General features: G+C 39.9%; 1 long non-coding RNA gene across 2 annotated transcripts in view; it reads left to right on the forward strand.

Annotated features, from left to right (window-relative positions):
• Window positions 1-15,968, forward strand: part of LOC116422182 — a 125,099-nt gene that overhangs the window by 17,469 nt on the left and 91,662 nt on the right. For both annotated transcript variants that reach the window (XR_004232730.1, XR_004232731.1), the window contains exon 4: window positions 14,575-14,642. This is a non-coding gene — a long non-coding RNA (uncharacterized LOC116422182). The remainder of the gene's footprint in view (window positions 1-14,574; window positions 14,643-15,968) is intronic.

Below are 15,968 nucleotides of genomic sequence, written 5' to 3' on the forward strand. Positions count from 1 at the left end.
TGATACAGCCAGAAGGAAGGACTTCCTTTAAAAGCTGGGATTTGAGACATCCCAAAAGCAGGCAAGGGAAGATGCATGAGTGAAGAGGAGGAAGCTTCCATGAATGAGTGGACAACCAGGACAGAGATTTATCAGGCATTGGAAACAGTGTTTTGTGACAGCTTTGTGCATTGAGTAGAAAGCCCTGAGCTGGATTATAGGCAGACCAAATCAAGCCTGAAGGAAACCTAACAGGATGTGACATCTCACACTGGACCTGAGCTCTTCCATATTTTTCATTATTTCTCAGTTGAAGGAATGGAGAGCAGGCTCATCAGATTTTAAGTTGACAAGAAGCTAGGAGGGAGAGCTAATATAGCAGAGATCTGAAGATGCCAATACAAAGGGCTACTTTAACAAGATACATTTTGGTAGGGATGTAGTCAAGGTCTTTAATTTAAAATCTACTATAAAAGTACAAAATGGGGAAATTGAGTCAGGCCCTTTCATTGTCTTATTCTTATATTATTATAAACACTGCTATGGGGTCTTCCTGTCCCAAGTCTCTCTGAACTTTAATCCATCCTCCATTGAGTCACCAAAGTTCAGGTCTGATCATGGTAACCCTAGTGGTTTCCTATTACTTCCAGGATCGAATACAAAATACTCCATTTGATATTCAAAGCCCTTCATAACTGCCCCCCCCCATGTGCACCTTTTGAGTTGTTCTTACCTTTTATTCACTACTTTACACAAAGTCTTCATCCAACGACACTGGTCTCTCTTGATTGTTCCATGAACAAAAAAATTATATCTCCCAATTTTGGACATTCCATCCCCCATGTCTGGAATATTCTCTCTCCTCATCAATGTCTCCTGTCTTCCTTCAAGTCCTGGCTAAAATCTCTCCTACAGAAAGCCTTTCCCAACCCTTTTTACTTCTAGTGTCTTCCCTCTTTTAATAATTTCCTATTTTCCCTATGTGCAGCTTGTTTTTTCAGGTTTGTTTGCTCATTCTTTACCCTTCTCTTCTTCCCTTAGAATGTCAGCTCCATGAAGAAAAGGATTATCTTTGATCTTTTTGTATTCCCGGTGCCTAGTACAGTGCCTGACATAGTGGGAGCTTTATAAATATTTAGTAACTGACTCAGACAAGATAACTATTCATCTAAAAATTACCCAAGTTTTTTAGTGGATCATAAACTTAGTCAACACCGTGACTTGGCAGCTTCAAGACAATAGACTAATTGCATTATGTAATTCAACTCAGAAGTAAAGGGTTCAGAGTCAAGGAGTCTCTCTTCTCTTTTGAATTCTTCCCTGTTTATAGCACATTTCGGGTGCTGTACTTAATCTTTGGTACTACATTTTCCAAAGGACATCGAGAACCTGGAATATGTCCAGAGAAGGGCAACTGGTCTGGTGAGAAGACCCAGAACCGGGCCATATAAGGACCAGTTGAAGAAACTGAGGATGTTTTGCTTGGAAAAGAAGAAACTCATCGGGAATTGAAGTATAATTTAAAACTGCTCCACTAGCTAGTGGTAAACTTGTATTGAACCCGTGGTGGCAACTTTGATTCATGGCTCATGTTATCGTCTGCCCAAACATTGTCCTGTACGATAATAAAATAAACATCTCATCGTGGAATTTTAGAACAAGTACTTCATACTCTCTCCAATTTTACTGAATAATGAACAATACATTTTCCAAATAATTTGTGAACATTGAAAGCATCCAGACCTTCTACACTCTCGACCTGAGAAATTTATGATAAGAATCCATTAGCATATACTATGTGTTTCAAAAAACCCAGGGTATTTCCTAAGGGTCAGTACCTGATGTTTAAGAAGATTGAAGAAATTGAACCGGGTCTTTTCATCATCCCGAATTGTTTTTATTAAGTACCCTTTTTTCTGCAAGGGAACATTTTCTTTATATTTATATCCCAGTACGATTCACCTACGTTTGACTCGGAACTTTTTTGTTCTGCTTGAGATGGGTAATAATCGTCAAGTCCCATACTGCAAATTTCAAAAGTGGATTTTATTTTTTTAGGATAAATACTTTCTCAGTTGGCAAAATTTGAGGATGAGTTAAAATCAGAAACCACCTTTCCTACAAGGGATTCTGGCTTTTGTTTAGAAGGATATGGAGGATTCCCTCCTTAATGAAGGAAACTTCACTAACTGATCTTTGCCTCCTGCTCTGATGGTGTGAAAAAGGGGTGATTCTATTTCCCACAAGGAGATTGGTAAGTTTGTTTTGTGTGTTTTGTGTGTGTGCTTGTTTGTTTAAAGAATACAGGTATACTAATGTATTGTATTTAACATGTACTTTAACATATTTAACATGTATTGTTCTATCTGCCGGTTAGGGAAGGGGATGGAGGGAAGGAGGGGAAAAGTTGGAACAGAAGTTTTTGCGAGGGTCAATGTTGAAAAATTATGCACGCATATGTTTTGTCAATAAAAAGTTATTAAAAAAAACCCAGTACTATTCATCGGGAAAAATATGTAGCAACAATGATGAATAAACTAGCCATGAGTTTTGCACACACACACAAAAAGAGTACAGGTATACTATAATAGCGCCCTGAGCTTTTAGGGAGAGTAGAAGGAGAACCAAACTGTGCCATTGAGTACCCAGGAGCTTGCCTAGTCCAGGGAACAATTTCCTCTCTTCTTAATGGTGGAGGCAACTTGGTCCCACCAATTTGACATAGTCTAAAATGCTGATGGTTAGAACTCACAGAGGAACTGGAAAGAACTCTGGGTTTTGAATCAGGGATCTACATTTAGATCTTAGCTCTGAAATGACTTGCTTTTGCTGTTATTGTTTAATCATTTCTGACTCTTCCTGATCCCATTTGGGGCTTTCTTGACAGAGATAATGGAGTGGTTTGATGTTGCTTTCTCCAGCCCAATTTACAGATGAGGAAACTGAGGCAGAGAGGTGAAATGTTTCCCACAAATCATCTCCCCTGTTCATGCCTCAGGGGGATAAATGAAAGGAAGGGAACTCGTATTCATTAAGTTCCTACTGTGTGCCAGGCACTGTGCTAAGCTCTTGACAAATATCTTATTTGATTCTCACAACCACCCTGGCAGGTAGTTGCTGTTATTACTCAGATACAACAGATAAGAAAAAAAGGAGGTATGTCAAAGTGAAGTGGCTTGCCTAGGAGTAGACAACTTAGTGTCTAAGTTGCATTTGAACTCAGATCTTCCCGACTTCAGTTCCATCCACTGTATCTGAATTGGATGATGTTTAAAGACCCTTCTTTGGGAAATATAGGGGGAAAGACATGGCACCCACTTGTGACTTAATCTCAGTAGGGAACTCCTTTGAATGGAAATTCCCTTCACTGATTTAGATCAGCCACTCAACTGTAAATTATAGTCTTTGAGAGCTTCTTTGGGGCACTTGGAGGTTAAATGACTTGCCTGTGGTCACAGAGTAATTGTCATTTGAATGTGCTCTACAAGCATCCATTTGTATTTTCTGCCTCTGGGAGGACCGATGATCAGCCTGGGGAAGTTGGTCTGGTCACTGTTCTTGTAGACTTTGCCTCCTTAAAATGCATCCCTGCTCTCCCTCGCTCCCCATTTCCCCCACTGGCACCACTAACAACGGTAAATTGCTCCTTGGGTCATGTCCCATCACCTCTTGATTGTGAGTGATGACATCCTCAAGTCCTTAGCTCCGTCCATATCACATTTCCAAAGCTTAGGGTTTCTCCGGCTCCTCACACTGAGGGTCCCATTTCTCCCACCTTTGTGTACTAAAGCCCCACGTTGCCTGTCTAGACTTGAAGTATGAATGCTCTCACAACAGCCTTCCCCTTTCTGTCATCAAGACTCATTAGGAGCTCTGGCAGGCTGGGGGGAAAGGGGGGATGGAGATTCTGAAGAATCAGCTTGGGGCCAAGCTTTGTTTCATCACTGCTTTCTGAACTCATCGACCCAGAGAGTGTGTTTGTTATTCCCTGTGAGGAAGAAGGATGGAAAACTTTTGGTTTTCAGAACTGAAATTTCTCAGGCTCGGGAGATGTCTGTGTCTCTTGCACAATGTGTCCATAATCCCCTTTCCTTCTAATCGCCAACCATCTGCCTTTACCCTGAGCCCCATGAAACAAAAGTCTTCCATTTCTGGAACACTCCAGCTTCCCAAGGAACTGGCACCTCCCTGCCTATGAGCTCAGAGGTGGAAAACAGGTCAGGTTCAACAAAGCAAGATTTCTTCCTCTCCTGTAAAACTTTGGTCCTCGGTCAAAATCAATATTAGCCGAGCTTTCCCAGTTATCCGCTGCTGGAAAACTTAATGATTGTCTGAGAGACCGGCATGGCTGAGGTGTCAAGGTCAGAGGCTGGTCTCACTGCATGTCTCCTTCCTGCTCCCATGGGGCCTGCCAATCTCTATCCCAAAGCTGGGGTTCTGTGTCCAGTCCCCTTCACAGATCCCATTGTATCTTTGACTTAGAAATGGCAGGGATCTGGATATTTTCTCAGGCTACTGCTCTCATTCTTATTCCTTCCCTCCTCACCTTCTCCTGCATGTTTCAAGTGCAGGGTCTTACCTTTTATGAGTCCAAATATATTTGGAGAAAACATTTTTTAAATTTATTTTTATTAGAGTTTTTTATTTACCAAACATCTGCATGGGTAATTTTTCAGCATTGACCCTTGCAAAACCTTCTGTTCCAAATTTTCCCCTCCTTCCACCCACCCATTCCTCTAGATGGCAGGTAATCCAATGCATGTTAAATATTTAAATCCAATATATGTATACATATTGACACAGTTATTTTGCTGCACGAGAAAAATCAGATCAAGAAGGAAGGAAAACTTATTTTTCCATAGTTGCTTTCTTCCCCTTTCCTTTTTTTTTTTTTTTTTTTTTTGTTTTTTTTGTATCACTTAAATCTCTAAAAAGTAACCAAGTCAGGTAAAGACCTTCTTCTCAGTCTCCAAACACTCATGCTCACATTATGGTGATGATGAGGTAAACCTCTTTTCTTTGGATTAGAGGTAACCCTCTAATTCTGGTGTTTCTGTGATTGTTTAGTTCTCACAGGAGGTAAAGATGGTATTACTAAGGCATATATCCCTTATGGGATGGTGGCAGGGGGATGGGCAGTCAGGATTACTAGGCTCCATATGAGTGAACAGGGTGATCACAGATACCTTCCTCTTCAGAAAATTGCAGCCAAAGATGTGTAAAAATGTGGTAGATTAGAATTTCTTTCCTCTTCCCGATCCAGGACCAGCATTCTAAAGGTCCATCTTCCATGAGCCGGCCTAGAAGCTAGCTTTTCCTTAAAAGGCATTAAAATGGTATTGCAGATTTACTTGGCCAGGGAACTAAACATTTAGACTTTTGAACTTCCTGATAGCCCAGCTACTAAAAGTAGCTCACAAATAGTAGCATGGCTCCACTTTCAGGTTTTGGATTGTCAAACTATCCAGAACAAGCTGTATTCTTGCTAAAAACCTATCCTTCCTTTGCTTTGGCTAAACAAGCCTCCTTCTGTTAACTCTCTGATTTCAGAAACTAGCTGCTCTTTTTCTTGACTCAAGCCTGCACTTCCAGGTTGGCTTGCATCATGTGGGACTGTACTACCCAAGTCAGGCCATACAACTGGGCTCTTGTGCTCACTTGTTTAGGAGGCAAGGTCATTATTGTTAAATCATTTCAATTTTATCTGAGTCTTTGGGACCCAGTTTGGGGTTTTCTTGGTAGAACTATTGGAATAGTTTTCCATTCCCTTTATTCAGTGTATTTTACAGAAGAGGAAACTGAGGAAAACAAAGTTAAGTGACTTTTCCAGATATGAAATATAGTAAGTGTTTAAGTTCAGATTTCAACTCGGTAAGATGAGTTTTCCTGATTTCAGGCCTGGCGTTCTATCCACTACACCGACTTGTTCTCCCCAACTGGGCCATCTAACTTCCCTGGGGAAGTATGTTTTAGAAATGGGCCTTTCAGGTCAGATTGTGCCCAGTGGAGGACACTGAGGGCATCAGAGCAAATCCCTTATAAGAAAGAACTCAAGAACTTGGACAAAGAAAAAACACGGGATAACCAGCGCTCAATAAATTAATGTTAATTGATTGACAAAATGACAAAATGTGTCTGAAGGGTCATCCTGTCAATTGGGATCAGACTCATTCTACTTGGTCCCAAGAGGCAGAACTGAAAATAATGGGCAAAAAATTACAGAATTAGACTCAAGTTAAGGAAAATAAAAACATAATCCAAGATGGCAATTAGAACCGACCAAGAAGTAGTTCTATTCCCCTTCCCTAACTATTTGTTTGAGCCATTATAAAGGGGATTCCTGTATATGAATAAGCTGAACTAAGTGGCTTCTAAGCTCCCTTGAGCAATTAATTATAGGATCAATTAATCTACTCCCACCCCAAAGCCTTTATTAAGTAGTGGAATTTTGGACTTAGAACTAGAGGGACCCCAAACACACACTCCAATTGCCTTCCTTGGTAGATGAGGAAGGAGCCTGAGAGCCAGAGTCTTAAATAATTATCTGTGTCCCCTTCTTCAAACACAATGACCAGTCCTTTCTGGGAACACACTTATGAGCCAGGGATGTGCTAGAAGACACCTGGATATCTCCACTTGTTCTCATCCTCACGATCCAAAGACATGATGTTAGAACGCTGCATTCTGCACAGCTGGTGCACAGAAGGGGACGGCTTCTCCTACTGGGGGTGAGACACACAATACATTCTCGAGGTCACACTCGTCCGCTAAGGGAGAGACCTCTCACATCTGTTTAGCTCTGGTGGTCACCTTGTCCCCACTACCACCACTGCTGCTCTAGCAGCAAACTGTGAGAAAGCCACATATTTCTTTTTAAAATGTGATGCGTCTTTGGGTCATCCCCAAAGATGTCATGGTGAACCTTGAGTTTGTGTGTATAAAATACAGAGCCCTACAACAAAAAGGAAATGGTGATCTAGCTTGATAGAGAGGTGTTAGGACACTGTGGATAGATAGATGGCCTTGGAATCAGACCTGGATTTTATTCTTCCTTCTAACACATCCTTTTTATGTGGGGCAAGCCTTTGTAAACTCCTAACGCACCAGACAAGTACTGAGGCTATGTGAATGACTAGTTGTGGATGGGGACTATTGGTGAGATTTTCTATGCAAGGGATTTCCTGTAGAAATAAAGTCGTACCCCATGCAGTTAAATCTCACATTTGAAAGAATCCACCCCATTTAACTCTACAAACTGGGCTCTTGTGCTCACTTGTTTTGGAGGCGAGGTCATTATTGTTAAATCATTTCAATTTTATCTGAGTCTTTGGGATCCAGTTTGGGGTTTTCTTGGTAGAATTACTGTAGTAGTTTTCCATTCCCTTTATTCAGTGTATTTTACAGAAGAGGAAACTGAGGAAAACAAGTAACGTAGGTGACACTTTGATAAAGAAAATGAAAGAAAGCAATAGAAACTGGCCTGAGTCTGAACATGGGTTAAGAGGCTGTTGAAGTAGGTCAGCAGGTGGTCATCAGAATGATGATGGCTTATAATTACATAGCACCTTCACTCTTAAAAATCCCCTTACATCTCATCTCAGTTATTCCTCATTGCCACCCTGAAAGGTAGGCAGTATAGGTAAGATGTGCTTTGTTTTACAAATGAGGAAACTAAGGCTCACCAGGAAGAAACAGCTAGCGTTAATAGGTTATGTCAAAGCGCCTTAAACTGTGGGATAACTATGGAGTAATTGTGGAGGCTGTAAAATTTTTATTTATTATCAGGAAATCTTTGACTCAAATATATTTACATACCTGTGGTCATATAAAAGAGGGGGATCATGAGTGGAAAATTTTAAGAAGCCATGGGTTGACAACTGTTATCACCCCACTAGTGGATAACCCAATAGGGATTAGAAACCAGATCTTCTGATTTCAACATATGGCAAATATCTTGGAAATCAAAAAGAGGAAGATGGATTCAAAGTGAGTTATAGAAAGAGAATCAACAGTACTAATTGGTCTTGAGAGAGAATGAGACAGATGGCAGAAGCCAAGAGAGAAGGAGGAGGAGACAGAGGGGGGAAACTGTGAGGAGAATGCAAAGTAGGAGAGGGAGAAAGAAAAAGGAAGGAAAGAAGGAGGCTGGGAGGATAGAAGGAAGGCAGGGAGGGAAGACAGAGAAGGAGGGAAGAAAGGGGAAAATGGTAGAAATAATCCAAGATCAGTGAACATTTAAGGGTCCGTTTGATTAGAATAGGGAGTGAATTAAGGGGAATTATATAAAATAAGGCTGAAAACTACAGAATCATAGATTGAGGGCCATCATCCAAAGAAACACCCTTATTTTTTTTATTTAATAGTCTTTTATTTACAGGTTATATGCATGGATAACTTTACAGCATTAATAATTGCCAAACCTCTTGTTCCAATTTTTCACCTCTTACCCCCCACCCCCTCCCCCAGATGGCAGGATGACCAGTAGATGTTAAATATATTAAAATATAAATTAGATACACAATAAGTATACATGACCAAACCATTATTTTGCTGTACAAAAAGAATCAGACTCTGAAATATTGTACAATTAGCTTGTGAAGGAAATCAAAAATGCAGGTGGGCATAAATATAGGGATTGGGAAGTCAATGTAATGGTTTTTAGTCATCTCCCAGAGTTCTTTCTCTGGGCATAGCTGGTTCAGTTCACTACTGCTCCATTGGAGATGATTTGGTTGATCTCATTGCTGAGGATGGCCAGGTCCATCAGAACTGGTCATCATATAGTATTGTTGTTGAAGTACATAATGATCTCCTGGTCCTGCTCATTTCACTCAGCATTAGTTCGTGTAAGTCTCTCCAGGCCTTTCTGAAATCATCCTGTTGGTCATTTCTTACAGAACAGTAATATTCCATAATATTCATATACCACAATTTATTTAGCCATTCTCCAACTGATGGACATCCATTCAGTTTCCAGTTTCTAGCCACTACAAAAAGGGCTGCCACAAACATTCGTGCACATACAGGTCCCTTTCCCTTCTTTAGTATCTCTTTGGGATATAAGCCCAGTAGTAACACTGCTGGATCAAAGGGTGTGCACAGTTTGATAACTTTTTGAGCATAATTCCAAACTACTCTCCAGAATAGTTGGATTCGTTCACAACAGAAACACCCTTATCTTACAAATGAAGGAACTAAGGCACAGAATCTCTAAATGACTTGCCCAATGGCTTGCCGCTAATGAGAGGCAGGGCCATCATTTCAAACCAAACAATTTGATTTCTAAACCAGTTTGCTTTCATTTTACTCTGTCATACTAACTAATGAATATTTGTTGATTTATTGAATGGCTATTACCCAGTTGAATGTTCCTTGGTTGAGCAGGGAGTCACTGATGCAATGGAATGGAATCATCAGAACTGCATTAGGAGAAATATTTTGGCAGCAATGGGTCAAATAGTTTGGAGAAGTAGGGGTCAAGAGGCAGAAATCCTACTGGACTCATTTCAGTGGTATAGAAGAGGGCTGTATTTGGGTGGGAGTGATATGAAAGAGAGGTGGGCATATGTATAAAAGCAGCTGATGAAAGGTTAGCAGGTGAACTTGAGAGAAAATCAAAGATGTCTCCAATTTTCAAGAGGAAAAGCAGGACTTTGGAGGAAGATGATGAGTAGGGAGCTTCACATATCTATAAAAAGGAGGTCTCTAAATTTATGTTCCTGTTATCGTCGTTCCCCTGTAGAAAATAGTTGGAAACATAGTAGTTGAAAACTACAGAAAATAGTTTTAGGGAGCTTAGCTGTATCTATAGCTGAGTCATCTGCATAAATATCATAATAGAAGCCATGAGAATGAGTCAGGGGGAAAGAGTAGATTGAGACTGAGAACTGAGCTTTCAGACACACCCAAATTTAAGCACTGGGACCCAAAATATGAACCAGAGAGCTAGAAGAGGTCAAAGTAATCTTGGAAAAAGTAGTACCATGGGAGCCAGAGATGATGAAAATATTAAAAAAACAAGCAATAACCAAGTCAAGCTAACCAAAATTTATTATTTTTAATTCAGCAGACTTATTTTTAATTTAAAAAAATTTTATTTAAAGTTTTGAGTTCCAAATTGCATCTTCTTCTTTCCCCCTTCCCTGAGACAGTAAATACTCAGATATCGATTATACATGTGTAATTATGTAAAACTTTTCCATATTAGTTTTTTTTTTGTACAAGAAGACTTGAAAAAAAGATAGAAACCAAAAGAGAGTCTGTTTCAGTCTGTATTCAATCACTATCAGTTCTTTCTCTGGAGGTGGACAGCATGCTTCATCATCAGTCCTTTGGGATTGTCTGAGATCAGGACATTGTGGAGAACAGCCAAGTCATTCAGTTCTTTATCAAACAGTGTTGCTGTTACTGTGTATGACGGCCTTCTGGTTCCGTTCACTATGCATCAGTTAATGTAAATCTTTCTGTGTTTTTCCAAAATCATCCTCCAATAAGCATTTATTAAGCAACTCCCATATTCTAGCTACTCTGCTAAGCCCTGTGGATATAAACAAGTCAGACAATTTGCAAACATTTATGTAGAAACCAGACACGTGCAGGATAAATTGAAGATAATCAGGAGAGGAAAAGTACTTCAATTAAGGGAGATTAGAAATGGCCTCTGGTTGAAAGTGGGCTTTCAGTTGGGACTTGGAAAGGAGCCCAAATCAGGCAAGTGGTGCAGAGGGCTCTGAAGAAACGTGCATTAATCTATACTGGCGATGAAGAAGTCATTGATGACCATGGTCAAGGATGTGGCAAGGGCACAAGTCAGTTTATCAAAAGTGGAGGAGTGAGGGAAGAAGATGTCTTGAATTTGCTAAAGTTTAATATGCTTACTTTAAAAATCATCATGCCTCCTGAAGATGATTTTTATCCTAAGTTTACACTTATGGAGAAGAGTGTTTGACTGGATTTGTGACTCCATTGGCTCAGGGAGAAACTTCCTCCAGCAGTGAAAGGCAGTGCCTTCTCTCCACCCAACTGGCCTAGAATGGAGCTTCTTAACCCGGGACTAGACATTTCAGAACTTCTGTGAGCAGGTTCTAATTTTTTATATATTTTGATAATTCTCTTTCCACATGATTGTTTTCCTTTGTAATCTTCTGTATTCTCTGTCTCCCATCGGCTATGAGCTTGTGAGAGCCAGGTCTGGGTTTTGCTTTTCTTTATAATCTGAGAGCTTACCAGTGTGCCTGACCTATGATAGGCAGTTACTAAATGCTTATTGACTTTATTTTATGTACTTAAGAATAGTATTCTGAGAATTACAAAGGTTTTGCCAGATGCAGAAAGGGTCCACGCCACAAAAACCTTTTAAGAGCTTCTGTTTTAGAGAATGTTATTGTGTTGAGACAGGAAAAGGTTATGGGATCTATCCAGGGTCTCCAAGACTGTATGTGTCTGAAGTAAAGGCCATTCAGGGATTCTAGGCTCCTGATACCAGCTTTCCACCTGTTCTACTCCATGTGCTCTCATCTATATGATGACCAAGTAAAATTTCATTTTCTGAACTATTATTGAGAAATATTATGTCCTCAATAAGTCTGTGACAAGAGGAGGAAGAAGAGGAGGAGAAAAAAAGGAAGAGAAAGATAAAGAGGACAAAAAAGGAAGAAAATGAGGAGGAGGGAGAGAAAAAGAAAGAAAAGGAGAAGGAAGATAAAGAGGAGGAGGAGAAAGAAGAAGAGAAAAGAGGTAGAGGAGGGGGAGAAGCAGAGGAAGAAGAGAGGAGAAGTTGAAGAGAAGGAAGAAGAGGAGGAGGAAGAAGAAGAGGAAGAGGTGGAAGAAGAGGAGGAGGAAGAGGAAGAAAAAGAGGATGAGGAGGATGAAGAGAAGAGGAGGAGAGACAAAGGAACAAGAGGAAGAGAAGAAGGAAAAGGAGGAAGAAGAGAAGAAGTAAGAGGAAAAGGAGGAGGAAAAGGAGGAAAACTACTTCTACCCATAGCACAGCGAGATTCAGAAACCTCAGACAGACTGAACTCCAAAAAAGGCTAAAAGTCAGAAAGTTTTCAGCTTTTTCCCCACTTAGGAGGAGGTTTGCTAAAATGAGGAACTGGGCAGGAGTTTGCCTTGTACTCCCCATGGAGAAACTGGGATCTCTAAGGAGGCCAGGGAACGACCATTAAAAAAACACTTGACCAAAAGTAGGATTAAAATTCTATTTGATTCCCATCTTCTCCAGCCTAAGCCCCCAGGTTTAATACACTTGCAGAGACACAAGGGTTCATGATAACTACCCAGGCCTGGAGCATTTTTGTTCTGTTTTGTTTTTTAAGCCCTGGTCGCGTGTCATTTTATTGGCACGGCAAAACTATCAGAATTCCAGACAGGCTGCAAAAATCCAAGGGCACCACCGTGAAGAAGGAGCCAGGGCAGGCTCACAGCTTTAAATAGAGCCTTTTCTGAAAACTACCCACAACGTGCCCTGTGTATTGAACTGGTGGGTCCCTGTACAAGTCCAGTTTGGCCAATCGGCTGTTCGGCTGGCCTTTCTCTCCTAGATTACTTGTGACTGTCTCTACTACAACCTGTTGGGACTGTTCTGTTGCCTCTCCTGAGCTGTCTGTTCTTATTATTTCATTGAAATGGGTTTCTGACTGGTCATCCCAATGGTCTCCCCACCCGATTGCAGTAACCTCCCAGGTCATCCTCTGGATTGTACAACTTGGGGTACTCTTTGCAACATGTTTCCTGTGGCTAAATGGTACTATAAGAGACAAGGAGAAATGATTGCCTTATTTAAGGTACAGTAACCCCAATACCAAGGCTCTGATGGTTTTTGCCCATATTTGGTGCTTTTATTAAATGACCTTTTCCCCCCTCATGTTTTAATTGAAACAATATAATTTGCTTTAGTCAAGTTTTTAGATTAATAGAATTTGGTGATTATTCACTAATTATTCTGGTACTAAGGTTACAAGCCTCAGGAGTAGTTCATCTTGATAGAAAGTAAGTTTCTGGAGGTTAAGAGGCCATTTTTATTTTGTCTGAATGGTTCTAGAGACAGAGCACTTGTAGAAACAGGAAGGCTTGATTTCAAATCTGGCTTCAGATACTGACTAGCTGTGTGGCCTGGGAAGGTCTCCTAATCTTTCTCTGCCTCAGTTTCTTTAACTGTGAAATGGGGATAATAATAGCATCTGCTTCACAGGGTTGTGAGGATCATATGAAATATATTTGTAAAATGCTTAGCATGGTGCCTGGCACATAGTAGGTACTTTAATAAATGATTTTTTCCCCTTTTCTCCTTCCTTTTGGATTTTCAGCAACTAGCATTGTTTATCGGGAGATATTTTAGAAATGTTTGTTGAGTTGAATGGCACTCCTCTCATAACCTAGCTTTAGTGACTTGTTAAATAGTCAACTATTTAACTATAGAAATATTAGTTTTGATACAAATTGAGAGGTTTGACATCTGTACACAAGTGTTTTCATAAATAGAGATACGCATCCGTGATTGTGTACACTTTCCAGAAATTGAGGAAATTGACGTCTGTAGACTGCATTAGTCAGTCATGATTGCCAGTCACCTTCCCACAATCCCTTGTGATTGGGAAAGGAGAGTGACCTTCTAAGACCCAGCCTTCTCCAGTAACCTTCCCTCCTCCAGCCATCCCCAGAATTATATTTCCCTACAAACAGGAGCTTCTAACCAATTTTTAGTGTGTCCTGTCCCTTTTGACAACATTATGATGCTTAAGAACTTTTTCTCAAAATCATGTTTTTAAATACAGATGCTTATAAAGGAAACCAAATATTTTGAAGTAATTACCTTTTTAAAATTCACAGTTTAAGAACCATTGCCTTAGATCTAGCCTGAATTTTCCCCCATGCGAGCTTTAGAAGAGAACTAATGGGGAGCTTTGGAGTTGGGACTTAAGGACAGCCTAGATGAGGTATCAGGATCTTTAAAGAAAGTGGTTTTTATAAATTCTCAGGAAAAAATCTCTCTCTCTCTATTGGTGCCTTCTTTTATAATGACTCCCAGCAATTATAGCTATCAGAATCTGGAACTGATTATGAAGAACAAGGGCAGTGGGGCCTCCCCCAGGAAAGCATGATGAAACTTGGAACCCTGAGGGAGAAGAATAAAGGTTTTAGACAAGATTTCCCTAAAGACAAGTTATTGGCTTCCTGTATTCCCCAACCCAACTCATGTCTTGTTTTCTCTAAAGCTGTGATCTTAAAAGAGGGCCTTACCATCAGATTAAAGTCCTGCATCTTATAATTTTAAAGGAGAATTGGATTTGAATCAAAAATAATTGTCATAGCTTAATAATTAGAAGTAGCATAACATGACTTGGACTCCTAGATGATCTGTATCGCCTCAACAGCATATTTAATTCATGACCTTTTGTGCCATCCTAGGAGCAAGGAAATGTCTTGTAAAAAACAAGTATGTCTACATTCAAGAAAATCTAATGTCAGAGTGGGATATATATATAAATAAAATATATGCTGGGATGTGTAATTGTAATGGATGGCTCACTAGTAAAAAAAAATCCACGTGAGATTCAGATATATTCGATTCTCAATCTTTTGGATCTTTTTCAGAAATGTCCTTGAGCTGAAGGGAAGGGGGTAAATGGATTGGATCGCCACTGAAAATTTCCCCATTGATCGTATGTATTATTTTTATTTTCATTTATTTATTATTTTGGAAATATCACCTTCTGATTTAGGCTGGATCCCACTACCAATTAGCATAGAGACTTTGACCTGCTTGGTTTCTAACTTGGGCTAGACCATTCCTCTTTTGGCAAGCTGTTAGTGCTCAGGACTCACCATGGATTTTCTCTGCCTTGCATGTTGCAAAGGCCACACCCTATGCATTTATAAAAGACCACTGGGGACCCATAGTTTGATGCTGGAACATATTTTGGTTTGGCCACTTTAAGGCAATACAGCTTGGAAAAATCAGAATGTGAGAAGACTCTGTTGCCTTCTAAAAGGGTTCCTCACCTATTTCTTTATTGCTTTGAAAAGAGATTTCAAATTACAAAAGGATTTTTTTAAGCACCTGCTTTCCTAGGATATAAATACATAAAATGAAGCACTCCATGGCTTCTACCATTGGCTTTGGATTGTCCTGACCACCATTAAGCTTCCTTCTTTCCTGTTTCCATTGCTCAGAATATCAAGCAGCCTAGGACAGTGACCTTGCACCAGCAGCATCTGTTTGACTGTGTTCTGATGTTCCAAAATCAAAGCTTCAGATAGAGGGCTTTCTCCCCCCCTTCCACAGAGATTCGATCTCAAAGAACAGGCCAGGTTAAATGTAATTCTCCCCAAAGGAGGCAAGTTCCCTGGAGAAGACCTACTGGTTTTGAATCTTCCCTTCAGCTGCTTCTCAGGGAATTAGAGACTTCTAGATGGCTTGTTTTCTCTACAGAAGAAAAAAAAAATTAACTCTTCCACTCCCACACATAGAAGTTAGTCTGTTACATCATTCTGTTGGTGTTTTTGTATTTGCTTTTGTGAGTTTGTTTTTAAGGACTTATAAAATGGCATGCCTGGCCCAAAATTCTTAATTTTTTCAAGGAAACCAGAACACTTTAATATTCCTTTGACAATAATTATTGGCATTATTTTTTAAAAACTCGACAGTTATTAATTGATCTGTTCCTTCTCAATTCTCCCTCCCTTGTAACTTATTTTTGTTACAAAGATACAGGTACAAGAAGTACACCTGATTCATTATCTATTTCTCTGGACCATGAAAGGTCACTCAGGTTAATCAGAATTCTAAATCTTCCCATAGTTCTTTTCCCCCCCCATAACTATGTGATAGAGATGATTGTACATATCACTCTCCAGGTTCTGTACATTTTGCTTTGCATAATTGATTAGTTTTCCCATGTTCCTCTGAGCACCTCAAAATTGTTATTCTATTCCACACAATACATTCATTTATATTTATAGACAACAAGTTTTCTCATCTATCTCCC

The sequence above is a fragment of the Sarcophilus harrisii genome, chromosome 3 (genome assembly GCF_902635505.1).
Source record: "Sarcophilus harrisii chromosome 3, mSarHar1.11, whole genome shotgun sequence".
In the NCBI taxonomy this organism is placed as follows: Eukaryota; Metazoa; Chordata; class Mammalia; order Dasyuromorphia; family Dasyuridae; genus Sarcophilus; species Sarcophilus harrisii.